The 11,691-nt window shown below is 33.3% G+C and overlaps 1 pseudogene; it reads right to left on the minus strand.

The window, feature by feature from the left end:
- Positions 1-237: 237 nt before the first annotated feature.
- LOC120277036 lies at positions 238-1,936 on the minus strand (annotated as a pseudogene).
- Between the last annotated feature and the right edge of the window lie 9,755 nt (positions 1,937-11,691).

The following is an 11,691-nucleotide window of genomic DNA, read 5'->3' on the forward strand; positions in this document are numbered from 1 at the left end:
TTTTTATCATTGTTTTTACTGTTGATTATTATTTCTTTATTTGTGTTGTTTTTTTTATTGCCCAAGATTGGAACAACCAATAAAAATTAGCAATTATTCTTTTATTTTTTTTTTATAAACCGGAATTTTCTTGTATCTTCTTTATTATCAGGATTGTTTTTAATTTCTTTTTTAATTTTCTTTTAAATTTGACTCTTCTTTTTTTAATACTTTTATATAAACAAAGGTATACGGAAAGCAAAGGTCTCTTATTTATCATAAACCAGAAACGCAGATACATAGTTAAAGGATCACTCCTCAGTGCAACATTACAAGATTACAAGCGCTAGCTACATCAAGAGATCAAAGTCCTTCAGTAAAAGCCACTCCAGTGTCTTTGAGCCAAGTTCCTCCCTGGATAAGCCCAGCCACAGTAAACGACTTAGCAACATTAGCATCAGTAATCACATGATAACCAGGCCAATTAACCCTGCCACCAGTACCAGCCCCAGGCCCCTTATTCATATACTCCCCATAAAACAGAGTCTTTAGTGCAAACTGTCCATCCCACTCCAACCACCCTTTAGGATCAATATGTGAATCTATATATGACTGCATGAACACAGTCCTAGAATACTCCTTCCATGGCCGACCAAGATATGATTTTATAGCACCTGCTGCAAGCTTTAAGTCAGAACTGGGAACTATTTGGCAGTTCTGTATGGAAGTGCCAGTGTTCTGGTTGGGGTCTATCCTCCCTTGAGCTGTCACAAGGTTTTGCTGGTTGTCCAGGGGACGCCGTGCAACGAGTTTGCAATTCTGGAAAACGACTGCGGCGTCACCGAAGATGAAGTCGACTGTGCCGGATATAGTGCTGTCACGGTAGAATTGACGCAGTGAGTGCGTATAAAGCGTGTCTTGATAGCCCTCGATGTTGCACCTGTTGATCACTGATCGGTCGGCTCCAACCCGGAGAGCCACCGCCTGGTGCTTTATAGCTCCGGCAGTGTTCTCTATCTTTAGATCCTGGAGAATCAGTCCATCACCAACCGCAGCTGCATTTCGTTGACGCACAGAAAAAGTTTTATTAAATTATTATTTTTAAAAAGAAAAAGATATATATATATATATATATAGATAAATTAAATCTCACCCAACGTGGCACTGTTGAAGGTGGTGGTTCCGTCAACGAAGTTGAGACTACCGGTGATGACAGTGGCGTCCATACCATCACCAACGATCATGACGTTCTTCTTCTTCTTCTCAAGCCTAACAGTCTCCTTATAAATACCTTTCTTCACATAAATAACATACCTTGTGTTGCCATTATCAGGGACAGAATTCAACGCGTCTTGCACCGTCTTGAACTTCCCACTCCCGTCTTTGGCCACAACAACATTCGCTTTGCACATCCATCGCCGTGCCAGCTTCGAGTAGCTTTCGATCACGCTTTGAGATCCAGGACGGGAACTCGACCACTTGAGTGATAACATCGTCGTCATCGTCGTCACTGGTCGCCAACAAGGCCAGTGACGCGCTCGTGGATTTCATCAAGGACTTGAGTTGAGTTTCCATGGAGAGTTTCACGTAACCATTTAGCCCATCAAGGCAAGTGTCATAATTAGTCAGAACAGCACTGAGCCATGTGCGCGCATCTGTGTGCTCGCTTTTAGTGATAGCTCGGACCGAGCTGAGCACACGGTCACGAGAGAGGTCGAGGAGTTGCAAGCAATCCTCGAGCTCTGCCTGCTGTTTTGGCTCGTTGATGCGGCGGTGTAAGTTTGTGGCAGTGCTGATGGTGGTGCTGAGCTGTGTTAAGGATGTGTGAAGGATTTTAAGCAAGGGATCATCACTTAGAGTGGTGGGAAAGGATGTTGAGATAGAGGTGATGGTAAGTAAGGAGAGCACTGTGATTATAAGATGGCTGCATGGGTTGGTTGGTGCCATGAAGCTTGAGTTTCTGTGTTTGTGGTTGTGGTTTCTTGGTTTGAGACTTATTTATAGATGAAAAAAATTGGAAGATGATGATTCTCGTTGACGGTGGATTTGAATATAAAATATTTGAGTGTTTATATGAAATTTGGATGACAGTGGCTTTGGGGGGAGTGAAGGGGTTGGTGATGGACCTTTTGCTTCGGCTTTCTTTAATTTTTTCCTGGGCTTGCACATGTTTTTCCGGGTGCCGCCATGGCCATGGCCATGGCTTTGTTTTTTATTACATGACAAATGATATTTTATAGGGTATTGACATTATCTTAAATGGCAAAGTAGATCTCAACTTAGGGGCATAATTATCATCAATTGCTTCCAACTACCACTTGTTTTTTTTTCTATTTTTTTAGAAAAATGGATAAAATTAAGTTTATTGAACAAAACCACTTATTTTTTTTTTGATCTTGTCGAAGGTTTATGGTTTATTGACTTTTTTTTTTAATTTTTTTAACAAAATGGATTGTGAAATTTGCTTATGATAATGTGATTATGTAAAGAACTTTCTTCGTTTTTGCTTGTTGATCTAATTATACTCACTAAAATTTAATTATTAAATTTGTGAATATAATAACTACGGTATAGAATCAAAACTAAATAAGAAAAGACTCATATTTAGAACGACCTACTCTCAACTCTATTTATATTTTTACGAGCTGACTGACTAACAGATCTTGTATTAATGTATTTTAGTTGGTTAACAATGATTAACAAATATGAAATCAAAACCATAAATAGGATATCTAAAAAAACTTAAAATGTACTAATTATTAGTAACATATATATACAATTTTGTGTTTAACAAGTCAATTAGTAGTAAAGTTGATATCTAATTGGTGAAATCCTCTAATAACAAGCATAGCATTGTAAGTACTAACAAAGTATTTTATAATCAGATTATAAATTTATAATAATCAACTAAGCCTCACCAATGCTTATATATAACTGATGATTGATAATTAATAAGAACTAAATAACTATGTTGCATGCATAAATGCATGTGCACACTCCCAAAGAGAAGAACACCTAGACTATTGTGCTTTCATTAGTGCATGGTAGGGTTTTGAATGAAAATTGGGCTTTTAAAATAATCCTCTTTTAAATGCAATACCAAATGAAGTTCTAATTAAAGACAGTAAAAGCTCATACATCCGATCTGGATATAGCTAGATCAAACTGAAAACAAGGTGAACGAGTGACTTAGCTCATCTCTAATCATATCCTAAATCTTAAATTTGGGGTCACGGTTGGCTCCAACCTACCTCTTTTTCTACCTCAAATTTAGGAGTGGGAAGGTGGGTCAAATTTGGGATCCAACTATTGTGACCCTAAAATTGAGGTCCCATATATTTTATAATTTTTTATTTAATATTTTTTTATTATTATTGTAACTAATAAAAATTATAAGTTATTAATTTATATAATTAATACTTTAATATAATTATAAATTTTATGTGCAATTAATTATTTAATAATAAAATTTTTTTAATTAAATTGTAATCAACTGTGTGTTTATAAATTATTTATCAAACTAATTAAAAATTTATAATTAAATTTCTAAATAAATTAAATCATAAATTAAATAATATTTTAAATAATTTTTATTAGTAATATATTATATTATAAATAATATTTAATTAAATCATTGTTAAAAATAATTAATTTCAAGTATTTTGTAATTAAATAGTAATAATAATATTCAAGTATAATTAATGCATGTGATTTATCCATTTTTTTTAAAAAAAATGAGATGTGTAAAAAAATAAATTTTTTTTGGAACTTGTGGTTGGAGTATAATTTATTGTAGCAAAATCAAATTTGAGATTTGGGATAAAAATTTGAGATTGTGGGTTAGAGATGGCCTTAGACCTCCAATATTTTTATGTTTACTAAATATCTTTCAAAATATATTTTCTTAAAATTTACAATCACAATACATAATAAGGCTTCGAAAAATCATTAATATAATGTGCATGCAAATAAGCTGAAAACATTAAGCAAAAATTAAAAAAACTAGTTTAAGTTTGTGCAAGGTTAGTTTAATTGGAGCAAATATTAATTTATAGTTAAAAATATATTAAAATTATTAACGGAACACTGATGAAAACATACATTTAAATAATATAAAATTTTTGAAGAATCAACCCATAGTCCCATACCGACTCACTTCAAATTTTTTTAACAAAAAGCCACAAACTAGCATTGCACCACAATAGGGTGTCAAAAGACAGATATGTATGAAGGTGCACTAGTTATAGTGGCTTAACGACCCCCTAGGAATTTATTAACTTAGCCAAACATCACATGAGCAATTAGATTTTTACTATATACACGTCCACAAGATATTTCAGGAACCAAACCAAGTTAATAAATCTCCCATACCTTACAATTCTGGAGAGGAGAAAAACGACATTGTCACACCCACCCCTTCTACCGAGGTAAATGTGGCACCCATCAGTTAAAATTCCCTTTTAACTGAAACCCGATAACTCGCTTTTAAACAAAAAGCGGACTCTACAAATCACAATTTATAATTTTTCACCAAGTACAGGTTCAAATACATAAATACAATAAATATAATTATTCTAATTTTGCAGTACAACCGCTACTGAGGTCATGACACCAATAACAAGAAAGAAAGAAATGAGGGACCCACTGCAGCTCCCTGGGATCGAACCCTCGACTCGCTCTAAAACCCGATCGTGTAATCTAGGTTCCTCGCTCTCTGCAGTCTACAGAGACATTCAATGGCTTCGTGAGTGGCTTAATAATTCCAAATACTTAAATATAGTGTATATAAAGTATATAAATACCAACTCGCTTAAATAATTTTTCCAACTTTTCCAAAAATACTGGAATTCTAGCAAAAATACATTTTTAAAGAACTTTTGAAACATAAATTCATCATAAATCAATCGTCAAAAATAATCGATAATATAAAAACCATTCTCAAATCCATAGCCCCGAAAACTCTCCCCGACTTAGCCAGTCAGCGACTCAGGTTGGGAGCCGTCAGGTCTTCGTACCCTTGAGCGTTGTCCCATCGGTCCCGCATGTGGTGACCCCGGGATCCCGATGTATCATCCAATCAGGGCTCTACGCTCCCACCTGATCTGGACCAATCAACACTCAAGTCCACCACGCCACCTCTAAAGGCTAGCCCGTGGGGACCCACTCATCGCAGAGTCGGGCCTTAGCCCGTCGTCACCATCCAAAACAACATGTAGATGCAAAGAATAATACAAACTGTATAAATCATATCACATGGTCCTTATCCAGGACATTCACGGTACGATACATGCATAATATCAGTAAAATCCAAATACAAAAATACCATTCCTATGCCGAGAATGAAAAACCGATCCCACAAATATTGTCGGTAAAACATTTTAATACACGCACATGATTTCACAAATCATTCCAAGTCAAAAGCATATATAACCATCCAAAAAATAAATTCATGAACCGAATAATTAAATCACATATACATGTATTTTTATACTATTTATAAATACGTATAATTATACGAAATTGATGTATCAATACGATTGTCGGGGAACATCAACGGCAAATAAATATACGTGATACCTCAACATTATACGACAATTAAACATGATAAAAAAGAAATACTTAAACAATTATTTTTCAAAATACTAGCCATTAAATAATTATTTCAAAAATAATAATAATTAATCAATTATTTAAAAATAATAGCCACTACCAACTCACTCGGTGTCCTTGGGTTCCTTGCTAGACTCGAACTCCCTCCCAAGACCGAACAACACCTAATGAATAATATAATAAAAATAAATAATATATTTAAACTCAAAAAGAAAAATATAAAAAAATAATAATCAACTCTCTATTGGGCCCACTCACTCCAATCGGTTAAAAATCCGACCTCGCATAATCCAACTGGCTTTCAATTGCACTTAAACCAACTCAATTTAGACTAAACACAGTTAAACCAATCTGAACCAATCTCAATTCCATTGAACCAAGCTCAATTGCACTGAACCAAGCTTAATTGCACTGAACCAAACTCAATCAAACTGAACCAGCTTGAACCAACTCAATTCTTATTCAAAATCCATTGAACCAACTTGGTTCAGTCCAAAACCCTTAACCCAAATCAACTGAACCAAACCCAAACCATCTCAACTTGATTTGATCAAGCCCAACTCAACCAAATCAATTCAACCAATTCAATTCCAACTTGGTTTGATCCAACCAAATCAACTTGGCTAACTCAACCCATTTCAATCTAACCATCATCATTAATACCTTAATCATCATCATCACCAATTTAATTAACCAAACCAAACCCTAATCTCGATGCATCAAGAATTCCTAGAATCTCATCTCCATTTTCAAGTAATTTCATCACTCAATCATGAGGGTTTTTCTAGCACAAATTTCATCTCAAAACAACACCCTCATCATTCTCATTAATATTTCTTCAAATTCATCAACATTTTCATCAAATCCAACCATAAATACATATATATATCATACATGCATACACTGCTAAAAACAATACAGAGAAGCTTCTTACCAAGCTCAAAGTCATCCCTCCCAGACCTCCCTCCGACGATCTCCAAGTCCCTCTCCTTAAAACCTCAAATTTCTTCCCATTTCTTCATTTTTAACCCCTCGGGTTCATCAGCAAAGAAACGGTGGAGAAGAAGATGTAACAACACTCAAGCTCTAGATTTTTCTCCAAATTTAACTTTCAGCCGAAATTTACATTTAGTCCCTCAAAAACATAATTCCTTACAAAAACAGTCACTGAAAAAAACTCATGAATGGTCCCTGAATTACAAAAATAGTATTCTCAAAAGATCCTTTTAAATTATCCAATGGTCCTTGGATTATAATACAACATTTCAAAAAGATCCCTTCCATCTTACCTTTCAGTCCTTGGTTTTCAGAAACATTTCATATCAATCCTTTTTCTATTACTCTTTAACCCAAAATCTTTTATAAACTTTTACACTTAAGTCCTCGTTACGCTACATTGGGGTTTCTCAACAATATTACTCTGTAGAAAAATCTTACTGCAACTATAGTAATACCCTGAATATATTTTCCAACAGTTAATCACATATTCAGGGTATTACAGACATCCTCTTGAATAGTATCACTACAGTATCTATAATATATGCACAGTAATGTAATAATATTACTAACCCAAAAATTCAACTCTAGGTCATTTTTTTTTGGTTTTTCTCATGATGGCCTCTCGTCGTTTTTCGTTTGCCCTTCCCCACGGATAAAATAAAAAATATACATAAATATTAAAAAATAAAACACATGACATAGGCATTTGTGTCTTCAACCTAGTTTTTTAAGCAAAGTTTAGAACACATGTTATTAGCCTAGCTAGTCTAAGACGGCCATATATATATTATTCATGCAAACACCATTATTTTAATCTCCATGAAACAATCATGAATCCAATAAAGTTATCCACATGATACAGAAGAGCTTTAGTTGCTTAGCACATGGTTAAGAAATAAATAAGAGTTTTTCTTAAGGGAAAATGAACTACATGCTAGATATTTTATTAAAAGAAATAAATAGGAGTCAAGAACACATCATATGAACACATGGTTTCAAAATAACTAAGTTAAAGCAATTTGATGCCTTTGAGAGGCTTGAACTCTAATTCCTTTATAGCTTAAGCTTTGAAGCTTGGCTACAAACTTGGCCTGCAGTTAAGACTGAAAAACCGAACTCCAACCCGCACCCTTAGTATAGGAGAAGATATATATATATATATAAACATTATAAAGTGTAGAGGAAATTGAAGGGTTTACCAGCCTTAATTTCTGAGCTTGGTGCTATAAATATTCCTTCAGGTGGTTGCATTAATATAAAAACACATGAAGAACTTCTAAAGCTTTCAGCAATTAGAAACAAGATGCACTCACTGGTGTGAATGGTGAATTAATAAGAAAACAAAAGCATGATGATAGTGTTTAGGCCCTGCTTAAGCCTTAATGGTGCTTGGTTTATAATGCCACCGAGCAAGTGGGAATTAAGTAGCAACTTGCGTAATTGCCTACATCCACATGCTGCTCAAGGTTTTTTCTTCTTTAAAAAAATTCATTTCCAGCCCTTCACATGACAATTGTTTTTTATAAAAAAATTTGAATGAACCATGGAATGTATTAAAATAACAACCTTACGGCTATAAAAGAAGTTATATTCCATCTCTCCAAAGACTATGACAGTAAAAATTTATTAGTTTAGTATGATTTTTTGTAAATTTTATGAGCATGCACATAATGAGTTTTTATTGTATGATGTGATGTTTGGCCGTGTTAATAAATCTTTCGAGAGTCGATAAATCATTATAATTTGTGTATTTTTATATTTATTTATTTTTTGATAAACTCTTGGTTTATTAAAAAAAATTATAAAATAATAAATATGATTAATACAAAATAAAAAAAACATTAGAAAAGCTGGTCCGCGAACCAAAACCAAAACAAATAAAAAAACAATTAAAAAAAACCACAAACAAAGCCCAAACAAGGTGGAAACAGATAGATATCTAACATCTAAACATTCGTACATGAGTAAATCATAATTTATTTAAAAAAATAAATCCAGAACATGAGAATAGAAGCACCGCCACCAATAGTGATGACAAGTGGATACTAGTACGTAAGAGAACAGATAAAATAAATATAGGGAAAGAGAAAAATTTAAAGAACAAAGTACACATAAATAATAAAACGATGTCAACTCCCCTAAAATGAGCATGGGAAAATCATCCATTTTTAGTAGTGAATCAGAGTCTACCTTTATTTATTGGATTAATGTATATGTTATTTGATATTTTTCTTTGCTATTAAATATCAATAATTTTTTATTTTGAATGAAATATAAATAAATCATGCATCTAAAATATATATAACACCGGAGGTGAAAAATAACGAACAAACAACAAACAGACAGCGACGATGTTTCTTCATGCTCACTGTAATAAATTATTAAAAAACACATTACCACAATGTCCAGACATTTCTCTGACTCCGGCAGACAGTGGCTAAACTTAATTTAGTCATGACATGTGCCATAATTTGTCATGGCATGTGTCATAATTTTCATTGTTCCGATTAGATTCCATCTGCTCCCTCTGAAATTGAGATTTCAATATTGGCAAATAATGGCACTATTAGCTATTTCCTATTTTAAGAATAGTGATGTTGAAAGTGTGATGTTAATTTGAGGAAGTGGAGTTGCGTGTCAAAAGACTCAAAACCACTACTTTTGTCTCAGTACTCCACCAAAATAGGAACATCGTCTGTAATTAAACAGGAATAAGTATACCTTGATGATAAGGCATTATAATTCATACATCCAGCAAACCATGTTGCCATTTCATTAATTTCTTTTTATAAATTGAGTGATCACTCTCCTTGATATTTTTGTTATATCATACAGTGCACATGTTGCTTTCTTTGTTCAAATTGGAACATATTGTGTTCAGAAGTACATGCTGTGATTCACGGGACATGATATGAGTTCTTGTTTTAAGAATTTTTCACATGCGAGAAAGGACAGTCCGGATGCTAGTTTTAAAACCATACTAGATAAACATGAATAGATTAAAAGAAAAACCAAATCATGTACAAAAATACTAAATTTAATCACCAAAAGGTGGCTAAAACAACTTGCGTGATGTGTTGTTATTCATAGATCGAATCTGTCAGTCATCTTTTCATTCATTGCCCATTCATTCGAGAAGTGTGGGATTATTTTAGTAGGCTTCTCAATCTGCCAGAGCCACCTCTGTTTATAAGCCACATCTAGTGCTCTTGGAGACTGCTTTTGAAGCATTCTAGTAGAGATATGATTGGCTTAGTTGTGAAGACTTTGGTGTGAAATATTTGTCTTATTAAAAATGATTGTATTTTTAACGCCAATATCTTGCCTGCACATACTATTATATTGAAAATTGATTTTCATACTTTTATCGTGGTGCTATATATGCACTTGCAGACGATGTAAGAGGGAAGCTAGAAGATCCCATTTCTATCGTCCGACGCAGCCTAAAGTTTTTAAGACAGTGGATGAAATTGTCCAAGGGGACCTAGCGGGCTAAAAAAGCTCAGGAGCTGACCACGGGCTAGTTTTCCTAGATATATTGGGCTTTGAGGAAACTCGTTGTTCCTCTTGTTTATCTGTTTTTATTTTGGGCAGTTGCCGTATCACATCTAGTGGTGTTGTAGGTGTGTTGTATTTCTTATTTATTATTTTCACTATTTTGTTTTTGTTTATTTTTAGTTTAAATTGAAGTAGTTTATCCACATTCATAAAAAATATAAAAAACAAAAAGTGGTTAAAAAAATAATCACGAAAACAAAGGAAAAAAAAATAATACATGTTTGTTTTCTCTCTATTTTGGGCAATATGTTCTTTTACTTCAAGGGTAAACCGAACTTTGTACCTCAATTATATTTGTGCTTTTTGTTTCTTTTAATGAAATATAATTTATATATTAAAAAAAAACAAAACAAAATACACAAGGTACCACTCAACAAAAAAGAGATAAAGACCACAACAAATTCTAATAGTATGTTCATAACTGTTATGAATTAGAAAAATAATTAATAATTTCAAGACTTTATTTAATGGTAGATACAGAGCTTTCCAATTTTCTTCTTTTTACGTCTAAATCATCTAATAACTAAGAAAAACATATGTGATTAATTTTAATTAAAATTAATAAAAATAAATTAGAATAATTGTCGAAGATGTGTTGTTTGACTCCAATCAAATATTCTAGAAGATAAGTATCTTTCACATGGGGAGTTCAGAATTAGAATAGTTCTCTAAAATGACTAAAGATTGGCTCTAAAAGTGAGAGTCTAATATACAGCAAGCCCTATGACCATAATAATTTAATATCTTGGAGGTGAAAGAGCACTGCAAAGGTTGAAGGTCACATGTTTTCTCGGCAGACAAAACGGACAAATTGCCATAAATAAACCACTGCAACCATATCTAGTAAATTTGTATAATGTTATGATTTTACAAACCAGTAACTTAAAATAATGACTTTCCGGTAACAGAGAGAGCATCACAGGGAATTGACGATACACGTGCCATTCCATGGTTTTTTTATATATATAAAAAACCAATCTATTGACGATACAAGTGGTATATAGGTCACTCACAGTAGTGATCATGAAAGTAATTGGTTGTTGTGCCCAAGGGATGAAGAAAGAAGGGCTCACAAATAAGCCTTCAATAATTAAGGCATGGGCATAATGTTTCACGTGGTGCCGGACAATAAGATGAGATAAAACTGTCATTTTGCCATTTGGTCTCACACTCACCTTCATTATGAGATGCTCACGAGTGGGTGCATGCATTTACACAGTTGAAATGCATTTATTTATTTATTTTTTTTAAAAGATGAATAAATTACTTTAATTAAAAAAAATACAACAATCATCAACAAACACAGAGTGGAACAAACATAAAAGATTAGTGGTATCAAATGCTTAGAGACCCAAGACATAGAACCTACGAGACATTGAATGTAATAAAAGTACATTAGATACAGAAAAGAGCAAAAAAAAGGACATAAAACTAAAGAACAGAGTGAGAAAGAAAAATTATCTTCAAAACCACCAAAAGAGTCCTAACTTGTGCTCTGATCATGAACCTCCTCTGCCAGTAGAGTCACACCAATTTTCTCCACCG

Source organism: Dioscorea cayenensis, chromosome 15 (genome assembly GCF_009730915.1).
Source record: "Dioscorea cayenensis subsp. rotundata cultivar TDr96_F1 chromosome 15, TDr96_F1_v2_PseudoChromosome.rev07_lg8_w22 25.fasta, whole genome shotgun sequence".
Lineage (NCBI taxonomy): Eukaryota > Viridiplantae > Streptophyta > Magnoliopsida > Dioscoreales > Dioscoreaceae > Dioscorea > Dioscorea cayenensis.